The sequence below is a fragment of the Myotis nattereri genome (genome assembly GCF_964212035.1).
Source record: "Myotis nattereri genome assembly, chromosome: 2".
Taxonomy (NCBI): Eukaryota; Metazoa; Chordata; class Mammalia; order Chiroptera; family Vespertilionidae; genus Myotis; species Myotis nattereri.
Genome location: NC_138076.1, coordinates 131,698,098 through 131,713,929, shown reverse-complemented (window position 1 = coordinate 131,713,929; position 15,832 = coordinate 131,698,098).

Here is a 15,832-nt window from a genome sequence, read left to right as displayed (position 1 = left end):
GCACAAACTAGCCTATCCTGACTAAGATATTCACAAACACAGATTTCAAAGAATGCTGAGTACACACCATATGCCTGTAAACTTTTCATCAGGTTAGTACCTGGGGCTTACCCGACTCAGGAATTTCCACCACAGATTTCACACCAGAACCATGGAAATGAAGCATTTTAGAATTTTATATTTTTCACTCCCTCACTGCTCGTGACCAAACAATTTAGTACTAATGACTAACCACTCCAACAACAACCAAAAAGAAAGTGTGACATGGGATGTAGGCAGCCTGCCTGTGCTCTATTTTCACAGCCCACTGCTATAAATAATACCGTTAGGAAAGCACACATTGCCTTATATGGAAGCTACAAAGAAAAGCACTTTCTCTGATAGTTTAGCAACACATTCAGATTTCATGTCTCAAGGTAAAAATAGGCCTAACAAAGAATTAAATTTGGAAGCTAAGCTGAAGTGCAGAGAGCTAGCAGTATGAAACATGCTGTAGGAGGAAGGAGACTTATAAGGTGCTGCATTCTCTCTACTAATGAGCAGTAAAGAAGAGTGAAAAAAGGGATTTGCCAAAGAAATAGAAATAATCATCAAGAATTTGAGGTTTAAATTGTCATCCTTATTAAATTGGTAACCAAAAAGAACTCTGAAAATGGTGCAGGCTTCAGCAAAGCATAAAATAAATCTCAATTGGTAGGATTTTTTTCTGTGTACTTTCAACATTAAGACAGGGAAAAAAATTCAAAGAAAATAAAAATAGATGTCAAAGAATGTTAAAAATACATAAACTTTCAATTTGGTAATTCATATGTTTTATTGTTTAGGTTTTTTGTTTGTTTGTTTGTTTCAGTAACATGCCCTCATTTCTATTTTGCAATGTTCAATGCTATTTTTAATGGCTCTGGAACTTGAACAAAAAAAAAAAGCATTAGGAAATGCTATATCTGCCAAAACACTAGAAACATAAAAGGTTACCAATCATCAACCTTTCTTTTTTTGGTTTTGCTTTTGTCTTTGTTAATCCTCACCCAATGATATTTTTCCATTGATTTTTAGGGAGAGTGGAAGAGAGAGAAATATGGATGTGAGAGAAGCACATTGATTGGTTGTCTCCTGTTCGCGCCCTGACCAGGGCCCAGGTCAGGGAGGAGCTTACAACCTAGGGACGTGCCCTTGACCAGAACCAAACCGGGACCCTTTGGTCCGCAGGCTGACTCTCTATCCACTGAGCCATACTGGCTAGGGCAATCATCAACCTTTCTTAAGGCTGCAGTCTAAGGCGAGTATATCTCTCTATCCTATACCATATGCAAATGAAAATAATAATACATTGTCTTACTACAACAAATATTTATTTTATTTTATTTCTCAATTACTGTTTACATCTAATATTATTTTGTATTAGTTTCAGGTGTACAGCATCATGGTTAAACAATCATGTAGTTTACAAAGTGAACTTCCCAATATTTCAAGTACATACATAGTCATTACAATATTATTGACTGTATTTCCTATTATGTACTTTACATCCCCATGAATATTTTGTAACTACCTATAAGTACTTTTTAATTCCTTAACCTTTTTACCAAGTTCCACCAATCCCTCTTCCCTCTGGCAACCATCACTCTGTTCGCTGTATCTATGAGCTTGTTTCTATTTGGCTTATTCCTTAGATTCCACATGTAAGTGAAATCACGTGGTATTTGTCTTTCTCTGTCTGATTAATTTCACTTAGCCGAATACCCTCTGAGTCTAATCCATTCATGCCAGAGTGAATTTTGTCCATTAGCCTTTCTTTGCTCTAAGTGGCCTATTATCAATGAACTATACACTATGTTGATGGAAAATTAGTTAACCTTAATGCCAGCAAAATATCAACAGCCAGTAACAACACATTATATCTTTATGTCTCAATCTATGGGCCTGAAATGTTCCCTAAACTGTACCACTGGCACCAACAGTGAGTTAGGTAACTCAATTTAATCACTTCCTTGAACAGCTGAAGAGCTAAGTATGCCTACAGTCCTGTGGCCATGGTGATTTGGCCATGTCTCAGTTCCCTACACATAGTTCCTGAACACAGGTGAGGCCTTTCCAAGTGATCCAAATAAATGGCTTGGGGATATAGCCATGATCATTAAAAAGCAGAGGGCTCTTGTGTTTCTTGTAGGAACAGGCCTGGAACCACTTATTCCTGGATAGCAGCATGATTCTTGTGGTCAATCTCGCCAAGCTTTAGAGATCTAAGTGGTCAGCCATCCCGTGCTGTCAACAATGGTTGTGCAAATCCTCAACTGCCATAACAATGCAAGGGCTTCTTGATTAGCCTGTGAATAGTTCTGCTCTGCTGCTTTAAGGCCGGCTAGCATGCTGAGGCAAAGCACAGTTTTGATATCATAAACTGAAATATCAATGCTAAGGAACGTTCTCTTTTATCTTTATTAAATTACTAGCAGAGGTTTCCCCCAAGCTGGAAACCCAATTCCAGCAGTGCCTGTCTCTGTATGGCTGTGAAGTGGCTCAATAACAGGACCTAAATTAGGACAACATAAAATATCTTGTTCGTTTTTCAGAGTAAACACACCATGAACTGAATAGTTTTATCTGGGATTTAGTGACTTCAGGATCATTCATACAGAGACTTCAAGTAAAATTGGAAGTTTCAAATTCACACTTTGTACTGAGCCAATTCAACAAACAGTAATAAATGTTTACTATACATCAAGGAGTGGGATTGGACACCAAGATATAATGATGAACAAATGAGCAGGGTATTATTAAAAATATGTAGCACTTGTTGAATGTTGTATAAATTTGTCTTCCATTGATTTCACAATTAGGATACCACTTCTCCAACCACAGAAAACAGGCTCTCCATGAACTAATGAAACTTTCAGCCTCAAGAAAATTTTGAAAAAAAGACACAACGCTAAGAGTTAACCTCAATGAATATGATTGCTTAGGCACCTATAGTAATACTAGAGGCCCTGTGCATGAAATTTTGCACTTGCAGGGGGGGGGCATGGGTCCCTCAGCCTGGCCTGTGACCTCTCACAGCCCAAGAGCCCTTGGGGGATGTCCAACTGACAGCTCCCTATGGGCCTAAGCCATCAGTCAAACATACTTAGTGCCGCCGTGGAGGCGGGAGAGGCTCCTGCCAGCGCCTATGAGCTTGCCAGCTGTGAGCCCAACTTCTGGCTGAGCGGCACTCCCCCTGTGGGAGCACACTGACCACCAGGGGGCAGCTCCTATGTTGAGCGTCTGCCACCTGGTGGTCAGTACGCGTCACAGTGACCGGTCATTCAGCCTTTCAGTTGATTTGCATATTAGCCTTTTATTATATGGGATCATTGACAATCAGCCATTGTTGGTAAGCCTATATCAAAATATGCACAGAACCTGAACCTAAAAGGAAAAAGACAAAGCCAGTTGCCTGAAGAATCTGGATAAGGATTCATTCATTTAAGCATTTACTTATAAATTTGTTTATTCAAACATATATTCATGGAGTCCCTAATATGAGTGTATCCTGTCCTAAGGCATTGGAATACCATACTGAAAAAAAAACAGATAAAATCTTTCTCTCTTTAACCTTATGTTTAAATGGGAAAGACAAAATAAACAGGCACACAAATAAAAATATATAATTTCACTAAGACTAAGTGATAAAAAGATAATGTAGGATAAGATAATAGAAATTGATTGAAGGAGTTGGAGGCAAAATAGATAGTGAATATCTCAGCAAGCTATATTTTGGCAACACAAGAACACACACACACACACACACACACACACACACACATTACATGGTTACATTTAGTTTTCATTTTAATTAGCAAAATACCAAGAATATTGCTGAAGCAAGTGGGCCACAGAAAGAAAGAATGGATCCAACATGTCTCAGCTCCAACTCCCCAAGTTTCCCCAAATCCCCAAAGCGATGTCACATCATTCTGTAATACTCTTCATGCAAGATAGAGACTGGTATTTCATAAAGAGCAAATTAGGGTATGGTAAAGTAACAACTGGTTTCTGAGATGCAAAATAAGATAGTCTACTGAGACAATAGTCTTGTCAGTTACATGACTGCACTGAGAGAAGACTTTCCAGGTCACTTTATTCTTTCCCTTAGTATGTCAAAAATTGGATCTGGGTGATTTAGATCATAGAGTTCTACCATGGTGTAGAAGCGATGCCTACCCTCCTCTCACAGCTCGGCCATCTCTATGGGAGACAGAGGATGTGTCATAAAGGAAGTAAAAGAAAGTTTGTCATTTTCTGGACACAAGATTGGTGAAAAAGAGAGAAGAGAGGAAAAAGAAAAAAAAGAAAAAACAAGTAAACATGTGCCTCCAAATCTTTCCAGTTTGGCTCCCACCAGGAAAAGAGGCGACATGTTACACAAGAGCAGTGCCAATGAGATCAGCTACCCCCAAATGAGATTCTGGAAGGGAACTGCTTAGCAGAGCATCCAATCTGAGACACAGCCTCAGCTTATAATTTTAGCAGTACTAAGCTCCGAAAACCAGGAGAGAATTCAACAGTCAAGATACACTGGCCATGACCTTGGAGGTCAGAAGATATCACACCTAAAGACCCCTAAATCTCCTTGCCTGAGGACTGCACAAGCTTAAGTAAGACTCATTTGCTAGCTCACAGGAACTCAGTATTACACAGGAGCAAGAGGAAATAGAAATTGAGACACAAAATAATTTTTATTCTTATAAGAGACTAAGTATAACCAAAAGGGATTATTTAAATTATCAGATTGGACAATTTAAAAACATACTTCAAATTTAATCAAGTTTTCCCACAAACCAGCAAGTAGGAGCTCCTGAAGGAGACAGTCTATAGACAAAATAAAGAAGCTGTGTTTTTCTACACATCTAAACAGTCATATGAGTTAAATGCTGAACCCTGACATGTAAGCCACATTTTACCCAATCTTTCTCTCTCTCTCTCTCTCTCTCTCTCTCTCTCTCTCTCTCTCTCTCTCTCTCCCTCTCTCCTCTCTCCTCTCTCCTCTCTCCTCTCTCTCCCTCTATGGGGTCGATGTACTGGGGTTGGAGAAAGAGCTGCTGCCAGAGACTTGAGTCTAAATTATGCAAAACTGACATAATTCTTTTCAGGGTAGTTAATCATTCTATTCAGAATTCAATTAAGAAGGCTTTTTCTAAATAAATAAGGCAGGAACTACTTTCTGAGGCCTAGTCGTTTAACCTGTGTTGGAAACTTTCCAGAGATCAGAAAGCTAGAACCTTGCCAATGCAAAGCACATCATTGAAGAGACAGTGCCTTCTGGAAATACAATAGATTTGGAAGTGTTTGTTTATGAAAATATATATGGAAATTATCAAAGCTCCCATAAGAAGTCTCTTTTTCCATAAATGTGTGCCTCCAATTATTTTAGTTTCTTAGTTTAAAAAAATCACAAATGAGTTCAACACATACATGAGAAATGTGCTCTCAAATATCAAGCCCTGGGTTTTTGAAGATAAATTTAAATATAATAATGAGTAGGAGTTGGTGATGTAGTTTTGATTTTAAGAAATCTCCTGACTTTATAAAAGTCCAAATTCTAAGATAAAATAAGATGAATGTATCTGAATGTATCTATTTTTAAAGTAAGATATGAATAATATTTTTTCCATTTTATTTTATTTTATTTTAATAATTTTTATTTCTTAAAGTATTACAAAGAGTATTACATATGTCTCCTTTTTTGCCCCCTTGACATTCCCCCAGCCCTTACGCCCCCCCCCCCCCGAGTGTCTTGTATCCATTGGTTAATCTTATATGCATGAATATAAGTCCTTCGGTTGATCTCTTAATCCCCCCCCAACCCTCCCCAGGCTTCCCACTGTAGTTTGACAGTCTGTTCAATGTTGCTCTGCCTCTGCATCTACCCCTGTTCATCAGTCTATACTGGTCCCCATTATCTGTCCCAACCTCACTGGAGCAGTCCCAACCTCACTGGGGCTGTCCTGACCTCACCGGGGCCGTTTCAACCTCACCGGGGCCGTCCCAACCTCACCGGGGCAGTTTCAACCTCACCGGGGCCGTTTCAATCTCACCAGGGCTGTTTCAACCTAACCGGGGCCGTCCCTACCCCACCGGGGCTGTTGCAACCTCACCGGGGCCGCTTCAACCTGACCGGGGCCATCTCAACCTCACCGGGGCCATCCCGACATCACCGGGACCGTTTCAGCCTCACCGGGGAAATACAAAGTTTGGCCCTCTGTCCCCTGCCGAGCGGCTCCCAGCCAGACAAAATCTCCAGACGTTCCTGGTGGCTGAACATCCAGCACTCCTGCTCAGACCACACCCTCCACCAAGTGCACAGACTGCCCATCTGCCGTCCCCCAACGCCCCACGTGAGACTGGAACTGGTGGGCATGTTTGTGCGCCTGCTAGTACAGCGGTTCCACAATGCCGGCCCAGCCGGGCCCAGCCCCGGCCTGCCCCGAACCCGACTCTGCCCCTCGATTGCATCCCTGCCGGATGCGAGGGGCTGAAATCTGCAGCCTGCTGGGTTGGGCTCTGTACTTGGTGCCTCTGCACATCCTACTCAGTCTCAATGCTCTTCTTTCTATGCGAGGAGTTGAAATCTGCAGTTTGTTGGGTTGGGCTCTGTACTTGGTGTCTCTGCACATCCTACTCAGTCTGAATGTGCTTTCTTTCCTTCCAGTTGTAGGGCTTCCACTGGGCCAGCTTTCCCATGGTTCCGTATGATAGCTGCTTGTCCTATAGTTGGTAGTTTCAATGTTGTTGTGTGAGGCAGCACACACAGGTCTCTTCCTTACACCGCCATCTTGGTTCTCCTAGGTCTGCTTCTTGAGTGTGTCTCCCATGGCTGAGAGCAGTTGAAGTCTGCAATTTGTTGGGCTAGGCTGCAGAAGCGCAGGTGGGTCTTTTTGTGCACCTGGCACAGCTTGGATGGGGATGTAAATTGATTAGGGCTGGGTCTCAGGGAGTCGCCATGGTGGAGCAAATAGCACTGGCTGCGTCTCCGTGGCCCCTCGCCTCTCCGGGACACCGGGGCTTCGCGTCCCCCAGTGCAGCTGCGCGCCAGAGCCTCCCTCGCTTTCTGACCGCTGCAAGGCCGTGGCCGCCTCTCCCCGTGGGATCTGGAGCCTCAGAGACCCGCCCCGAGCAAGCCCAGAGGATTCGAGGGTTCGTAACCACTTCCTATTGAAAAAAAACCGCGCCTCCAGTTGCAGCCCGCCTGGCATGCGACTGTGTACCTCTGTTTTTGGCGCCTCCGTAGCTCCCACTCAGTCTCACTGCGCTTCTTTCTTTTCTTCCAGTCGTAGAACTCCCACTGGGCCAACTTCCGCATGGTTCTGAGTGGTGGTTGTTTGCCTCATAGTTGGTAGTTTCAATGATCCTGTGAGAGAGCAGCACACAGGTCCACTCCCTACGCCGCCATCTTGCTGATCCATCGATATGAATAATATAAAATAAAATTTTTCTACGACTAAGAGATTCTTCCTCAGAAGAAGAAGAAAAAAAACAGATTCGTTGAAAACCCAAATATTTATTTGCATTTTTTCAAAGTTGTATAAAACAGATCTCTGCTAAAATAAGTAAAAATTAGCTTGCAGACAAAAATGCACTTTAGAAAGAAAACAGGCATAACCCAGGTGTTTTTTCTTAAGTTCTGTCTCCATTGTTCCTCTAATACCTTTTTACAGCCAGCTTTAATGAGATATTACATTACATTTTCTTAAATGAAGTAATAGGTCTATCATTAATTCCACAAATCAATCAAGTATAACATGTCATTTACTTACTTTAACAAGCTAAAGTTTTCCTTTGTGGAGATACCCAATGAATTCCTAAGAACCCCATGGAGAGTGAGAACGCAGGATTTGTTATTAAGTAAGTCAGTTGAAAAAGCTTCCAGCTTAAGTTTTTAAAACACCCTCTCACCCAGCAAAACTGTCCGCACTTGTTAAACCTTATAACCTCCGGTAACCTTTAATACTCACAGGTGACTGATCACTTGCACTTTCCCAAAAGGGCCCCCTGCTTCTACTTCCCTATAATAACATTTTTATATTGAACTTAATTTTCTTGCTCACAAATTACAAGCCTATAACTATTACCTCAAGAGTGGCACCAGGAAACAAGAGTACATTATTACCGCACCATCATCCCTTAATATTTCCAATTTACTCCTCTCATGGCAGGCCTTTGCGAGAGGCCTTGTTTATTCTTAAATTCTAGGAACACAGGAGCTAAGAAAAGCTTTGTTGTGTGCTGGAGAGTTCCAGGCCTGGCATTCATGGGGAAGGGGAAGTCGAATGGGGTGATCCATTAACAGGCCAGTCCAGAATCCTTATGAAACCCACGCCTTTTCAAATGACCGATCAGTCTCTCGTCCTTTCTTGGGCCTCGCTGCTCAGACTGCAGGCTGTTTGCATTCAGTCAACACTTCAATTTTATAGGCCTGTGGAGCCAAAGATTACAAGACTTTTGAACTCCAGGCTGCCTTCTGTCTGGCTACATCCTCTGTTTCTGGAGCCCAAATCTTTTTTAACAAGTCTGCAAAAACAAGCAATTAGGGTAACGTCTGCTAATCCTCTCCTTTGGACCTAGAGGTAATTACGTATTCTGAACCAACCCGAGAGGAAGCAGAATGACCACTAGCAAAGCTTGAGCTGTTTAGAAAGGGATCAAACTGTGCATCAAAGGGAATGATCAGGCTTGACTGGAGTCCCTTAGAAGTGTCCTACTGCGGTTTCACAGGAGGTTATGTACAACGCTAAGCTAGATTTTTAAGGAAAAGGAGAAATACATAAATTAAAATGAATGAAAAATGAAAAACAAAGTCAGGGAGACATTTTAAAAGGCTGAACGTATATGAGAGCCTCCACTAGTCTGCCTTCCTGTAGTTAACGGCACATCCGGTTTCTCTGTACAGAGCAGCAATGCCTTTCCCTTTTAATTAATTCACACTGCTGATGAACTTCTATCTAGTAACAGCTTTGAAATTTGTTTAGGTGATTTGCATTAAGTTACTAACATGATGGTCTTTTTAGTTACACAAAATAAAGTGATAATACAGGAAAATTCATAGCATTCCTTTCAAAATCTGACTTTTGAAATTATATCTTATTTCTAATCTAAATTAGGTATTATAATAATAGACAAGCAAAGGGTACTTAGAGAGAGTAAATAAATTCTTTTCCTTCCTGTGAACAAATATTTTGCCATAAAATGTGTCATTGGTCAATTCTGCACTAACCTGGCATCTTTTCAAACAAACGTGATGTTTTTCTATGAAGATTTTGCATGGATGTGTCAGCTATACACTTCTTGGAACATAAACATCATCAACTATAGTATGACTACCACTATCACCAAGAGGACAGGGAGTTCCCAATTTATTAGCGGGCTGTGTATTTCAAAATTTATTTCCTAAGTATTTGGAACACAGGATACATTTTTCCATAGAAACATTGTTGTGACTATTTCATCCAAATGGGTCTGCCTAACAGCTCTTCACTCACACTCCTCCATATCTGCCCTTCCAACTTGAATCACACAGCTCCCTCCTTCTGAAATGCCCTTCACCCCTCCTCTCCCTCAGATCCAATGCCATCTCATGTCCTTGACTGCCAGCTCAGATGTTACTCTACTAAGATTCTCAACAGATGAAACTGATCACTAGATCCCCAGAACTAAAGTACTTGTCATGACCCTTCTGAGGTGGATATTGTGGTTATTTCTTACGACATCTGTTCTACCCCTCCCTGCCTGTGGAGGTGAGATTGAGTCCACCCCATTTCCTGGAGCATAAGCTATGCCAATGAGAATAACCCCATTTCTTGACCTAGACATCGGTTCAGGTAATCCAATAGGTTTTTGGTATGTCCCTGGCCACATGGACTGATTCAGGGAAGATCCAATCAGCACAAACTTTAAGATTTTTGACCAATGGTTGTGGAAGGGAACATTCTCTTTCTGGATTTGAAAGTTAATGATTAAATGGCTCACATTGCTATGGGCTGATATTTTGTTCTCATGAAGGAAGCCAACATGAAGTTGACACCCAGCGGAGGGCAGAACAGAGGGATTCATAGAGAAGCAAAACCAGGTCCTGATAGAGCCAGCTCCCTGAGCCTGACCAACCTCTGAACTTTCCAATTACGTAAGCCAATCATTCCCTCCTATTTTGCAAGCTACATTGAGCTGGGTTTTGTTGCCTCCAATGAAGGCATCCTACTTTATACAATATATGTGTCTACCAGCTTTATGTTTTCTATTATACCTATTAACTTTCTGAGACCAATACTGTATCTAACATATCATTGTATCTGCCCAAGGTGCCTGGTATATACTAGTACATGTATATGCATATACATAGTGCTGGTTCAATTTAGGCAATTAACTCAGTATTTCTCAAGTAAATGCCAGTTATGTGGGATGGTAAAACAGTTATGGAAGGAAATTCTATCTTCAATTAGTATTGACAATCACTGGATTTTTAAAACAGGGAATAATATTTTTACTACAATATTTCATGGAGTGCTCAATATACTGTCCTAATGTGCATTGTGACAAAAAGTGGGCTTTAATATATATTGATTGCATATCTCTTTCACACAGCACCTTGAGGAACTAATATCACAAAGAACATATTTGGGGAAATACTATTATTTTTCATAATATACTTAAACTATGCTCCAACTTGATGGATTTTGAAAAAGAGGAAAGAAGTTTTCTCAATTCCTGAAGTCAAGACTAGCCCAGAGAATTTGTCTTGGAACCCTCACAGCTCCTGTAGGAGCTCACAAACTCATCACCTTTATGCGGACGCACACCCCTTAGCTGCACTCACTAAGTTCTCATCTTCCAATCAAAGTGCTCCCTTCCTTTGTTCCTATCTAAAATAAAAATTCCCTTTCCCTCCAAACATTTGGGCATGTCCAGAAGAAAACAATGTGAATAAATTTTGTCACTTCATGTGTGAAAAGTCTCCAATCTTTCAAATCTCCAATTCCTACAGATATTATACCTTTTTAATATTTCTATTAACACTGTCCACTCAAATTATTTCAAGGTAGCATAGAATGGATGTCAGCATTACAAATGGATGTGTAGAACAAGTGCTCATATTTAAGTAAGATCATTCTATGGAAGGCATTGGATCTTTCCTATAGAAATAAGGGACATTTCCATTGTCAGGATCATCTTCACCATTGTTAGTTTCAATGATAATAATTTTTAATAACTTTTGGTCTTTACTGGGGGTGGAAGGTGAGAGGTGTCAAAGGTACATAGTTCCAGTTATGAGATACATAGTCCTGGGAATCATGGTGACTATGGCAACAATACTGTATTTTATATTTGAAAGTTTCTAAAAGAGAATATCTTTAAAGTTCTTACAATTAGAAAACAAAAATTGAAACTATGGGCCTAGCTGGTTTGCCTCAGGGGATAGAGTGCCGGCCTGTCAACTGAAGGGTCCTGGGTTGCAGGCCCAATCCTTGGCCTTGATTGGGGCACATGCGTGAGGCAACCAATTCATGTGTCTCTCTCACATCAATGTTTCTCTCTCTGTGTCTCTTCCCCTCCCTTCCACTCTCTCTAAAAATCAGTGGGAGAATATACATGGTTGAGGATTAAAAAAAAACACAATTGTAACTATGTGTGGTGATGAATGTTAGCTAAATTTATTGTGCTAAGCATTAAACAATATGTATCATTATTTTGTACACCTAAAACTAACACAATTCTATATGTCAATTATACCTCAATTAAAAATAATAATAGTAATGCTATGCTATTCTCATCTGGTAGGCTTTGTTTTTCATTACCTCAATCATAATTAGTAATATTTTCCTAAGATTATTCTGTCCCAAACAGTCTCTTAAGGTTGCTCTATTTCTACATCGGTTAGTTTTTGTTGTGAAACAAACCACTTCAAAACTAAATGGCGTAAGCTTTTCAGGATCCAGGAGCCTCCCGACCATCAGCTCCTGCACTGTCCCTGCAGTCCATGTAGTCCGATGGTCCCTGTCCCCCAGCCCCGCCCTCCTGTGTCCCGGGAGGTGCCTCAGTCCCACACCATGCGTGGTGTGCTCAGGCCTGCCCCGCCTAGTGCTGTCTGTGACCCTGAGCCCCCAGAGACCGCCAGGTCCCAGTGGACACGGGGGAAATAGTGAGGAGCTGGGAAAACCTGAGCAAAACTCGCGCTTTCTGGTTTGATCTCCATCCATAGTCAACGGCATAATACCACAGAGTATTTCTCTGTAGAGTTTTAGGCACCAACAACATCTGTTGAAAGTAAAATGGAACGTTTTTCTCAAGATATTGATGTGATTAGACCTAATAATATTGTACAACATCTACTAACCCAGGAATTCAAAGGGTATGAATGGATTTTCCCGGTTTCACGTGAGGAAAAACTATATCCCAAGAGGAAGAAGTGTAAAGAGTCACCAGATTGCATCTTTATTTTTAATTCTTTCACTCATGACCACTGTTAATCGAGTTTGCAAACTTGACCTTTATCCATTTGGAAACATGTTGCAGGTGCTGTTTGATTTTTTGAAGGTATGTTTAGCTTTTAATGTGAAACAGTTTGCTTAGAGCCACTCTACAAATCCACGGTACTGTGCTTCACTCTTACTTCCCTTTCATCAATTAAATTGCTTTGCCAACAAGGACTTTTTGTCTTGCAACAACAGTTTCACAAACTTTATGTTGGGCAACAGTATCAATAACCATTTTCTGGAACAAGATTTATTAAAATTGCCTTAGATTGCTGGCTAGTCATTCAGACTGTGCATGCAAAAATACATTTATAAAAAAACACTATAGTGTATAAGACTTTCAACCAGAAAAATAAATGTGATATTTTAAACAAATAAATAAAAGAGTAAATATTAAGTGGTTTATAGGACCAATGATTTATTATTTCTCTCAGTTCTTCCGGTCTCAGTCGACTTGATACGGTCTGAAAAGTCTAAGATGGCCTCCGTCCCCTGTCTGGGGCCTTAGACAGAACAGCTCGGGGGCTTAGCCCCTCCCCACATGGTTTCTCCTACTCCAGGAAGTTAGTTTTGGCTTCTTCAAAGGGTGTTCTTCTGGTTCCCAGCAGCAAGAGAGCAAGCCCCAGTATGGAAGGACATTTTAGGTTTCTTCTGGGTGGTGTTTGCTCATGTCCCATGGGGCAAAATAAGTCACACAGTCAAATTCAGTAACAAGGGGTAGCGAAACAAGCTCCCCTGTTTGATGAGAGGGGTGGCTACGTCACACTGCAAAGGGACATTTGTGTAGGGGTGGAAAGGACTGTCACGCCCCACCTTTGCAAACCACCTACTTTGTTCCCCCTCTGGCCATAGGGACAGCTGAGATGAGCTGTCGCAGCGGAGCCCTGCACAAATTGCTGACCCAGCAATTGTGAGGAAAAAATTCTTGCCATTTAGGTCACAAATTTTTAAGGACATTGGTGGTACTGCAAAAGCTAACTGTAACAACTTCTGAATCTATACAGTAGCTAAAAGTTCCAATATTGTTCCAGTTTCCTTTTTAAAACTCACCTTATTTGTTTTTACTTTAAATTGTTTTAAAGTAGATTAGAGACATCAGGTGACTTCCCCCCACCATTTCTATTCAGCAAGATAGATAACAGAGGGTTGCTCATACGTGAAAATCAAGTGTAAATTAGGTCCTGGAAAATTCGGGCAATCCTCTCCTCCCCTTCCCCTTCTACACCAACTCACCAATGGAGGGAAGGAAGAGGGTTTAATGAAACAACCACAAAAAACAAAACACACGTTTGATTAAGAAACACTGTAGGAGAAACCGCCATGCGCTTTTCTCCTCAATGTGACATATTAAGGCCAAACTATAAGCAAGGCATGTCCTTATGAAAGCTCTCAGAATCCATAGAACAGGTTCCAAGCCAAAAAGAAAAAGAAAAAAAGCAGGCTGGCAACTCTGCTCCAAGTTTTAAATATAAAAGGAAACACTTCCACTTTCCCCACCTATCACTACTCAAGCTGCATTTCCGAACTAGGTCTTCATCAGAAGGTAGCAGAATACATGCTGACACCGAATGGAGGACTCCCAGATTTTCACTTTGCCACTAACCAGCTATTTGAGCTCAAATAAATCAGTTGACCCATCTGGGTCCGTGCTTTCACAACTGTTAATTGAAAGCGTCAGACTAGGTGACCTACCTACATATTGCTCTTCTAGAAATTAAATAACTGACTCAACCTCATACCAGTCAGTGTAGCATTGTGGTCAAGAGCATGAACTTTGTTATCAAAAGGAACCAGTTTGGGGGCCAGCTCAGTCACTGACCAGCTGTAGAATCTTGAACAAGTATCTTAAATTCTCAGTGTCCTCATTTGTAAAATGAGAACAATAATTGTGTTAGACTCTGCTAATTGTGAGATAATGCATCTCGTATGTTCAGCATATGTCTGGCACATGAGGAGGTGCTCAGGAAATGCGTCTTCATGCTGTTGACAAGAACCTAAAGTTAGAACCTAAAGGTCCTAAACCATGTCTGTTAGTCCTGTCCACACTGTCATCAAATACATAGGTCAGGTCACATGATCCACACAGGAATCCTAAAGCTGCCCCTCTCACCATCACCCGAACCTCAGCTCTGCTTGCATGTCCTGGGGACAGAGCAGAAGTAGAACTTCCAGAATCCACAGTACATTCTAGAGCTATGCTCTCCCTGCCCAAGCTGTTTTACTTCCCTTTTTAAAAAACTTTCCATTTCAAGTCTGAGAAAGAAAAAGAGATTTGGGATCTGAGTTGAAAGGAGAGGAGAACGGCAGACTGTGCAGACTAACTCTGACTTCTTCCCTGATTCGCGGTGGAGCTCCCAGCCCAGGTCGAAAAGTGAAGACTATTTCCCAGTCATCGGCTTGGAACGGGATACTCAGCTTCACCATAATTCTCATCTCTCCCTCTTTCCTCCCCCCCCCCACCCCCCCCCCACACCCCACACACCCCTCCCCCCCCCCCCCCCCCCGTGTACAGGGGAAAACAAATGACACCTACAACATCAAAGTAGTTTTATTCTTCAACTAAAAACAACTCTGTCCATTCACAAAATGAAAAGTAATAGAGAGTTAAACAGCAAGAAGAATCTACTATTCAGTCGTTAAGGCTCTGCATTGTAATTGCAAAGGATAATAAAAAACAATAGCAGAGTGGGGAACGGGGAGTCTCAGCACCCTGCACTCTGTCTAAGCCAGTCAGTCCAAGAAGAATTTATATGCAGGCAGGGCCCGGGCAGGAGGACGAGTGAGTGCCCACATACCAAATGAATCAATAATTAAAAGTCATAAAAATAAGTACATAAATGGGTCAATAAAATACATTCTATCCTCCTGCTTTGACAACTCTATCTTCTTAATAACAAGGAAGAGCAGGTTCATGTCCAGTCTTCTCAGTTCCACACTGAGTCACGCTGACCGCTGCTCACCCCTTCTCTACCCAGCACCACAGCAGCCTCAAAGCACAGTGGAGTATAACCCAGCTCCCGCATCCAAGCAGTTCAAACCCTGAGGGTGAGCTGGTGCTTGGCAACCCCAAGGCCTAGAAATGCACAATAAATGCACAATAGTCTGTGGTCACAACAAACTCAGGGCAGATGCCCACACAGGCACTAGAGCAGTGGTTCTCAACCTTCTGGCCCTTTAAATACAGTTCCTCATGTTGTGACCCAACCATAAAATTATTTTCGTTGCTACTTCATAACTGTCATGTTGCTACTGTTATGAATCGTAATGTAAATATCTGATATGCAGGATGGTCTTAGGCGACCCCTGTGAAAGGGTCGTTCGACTGCCAA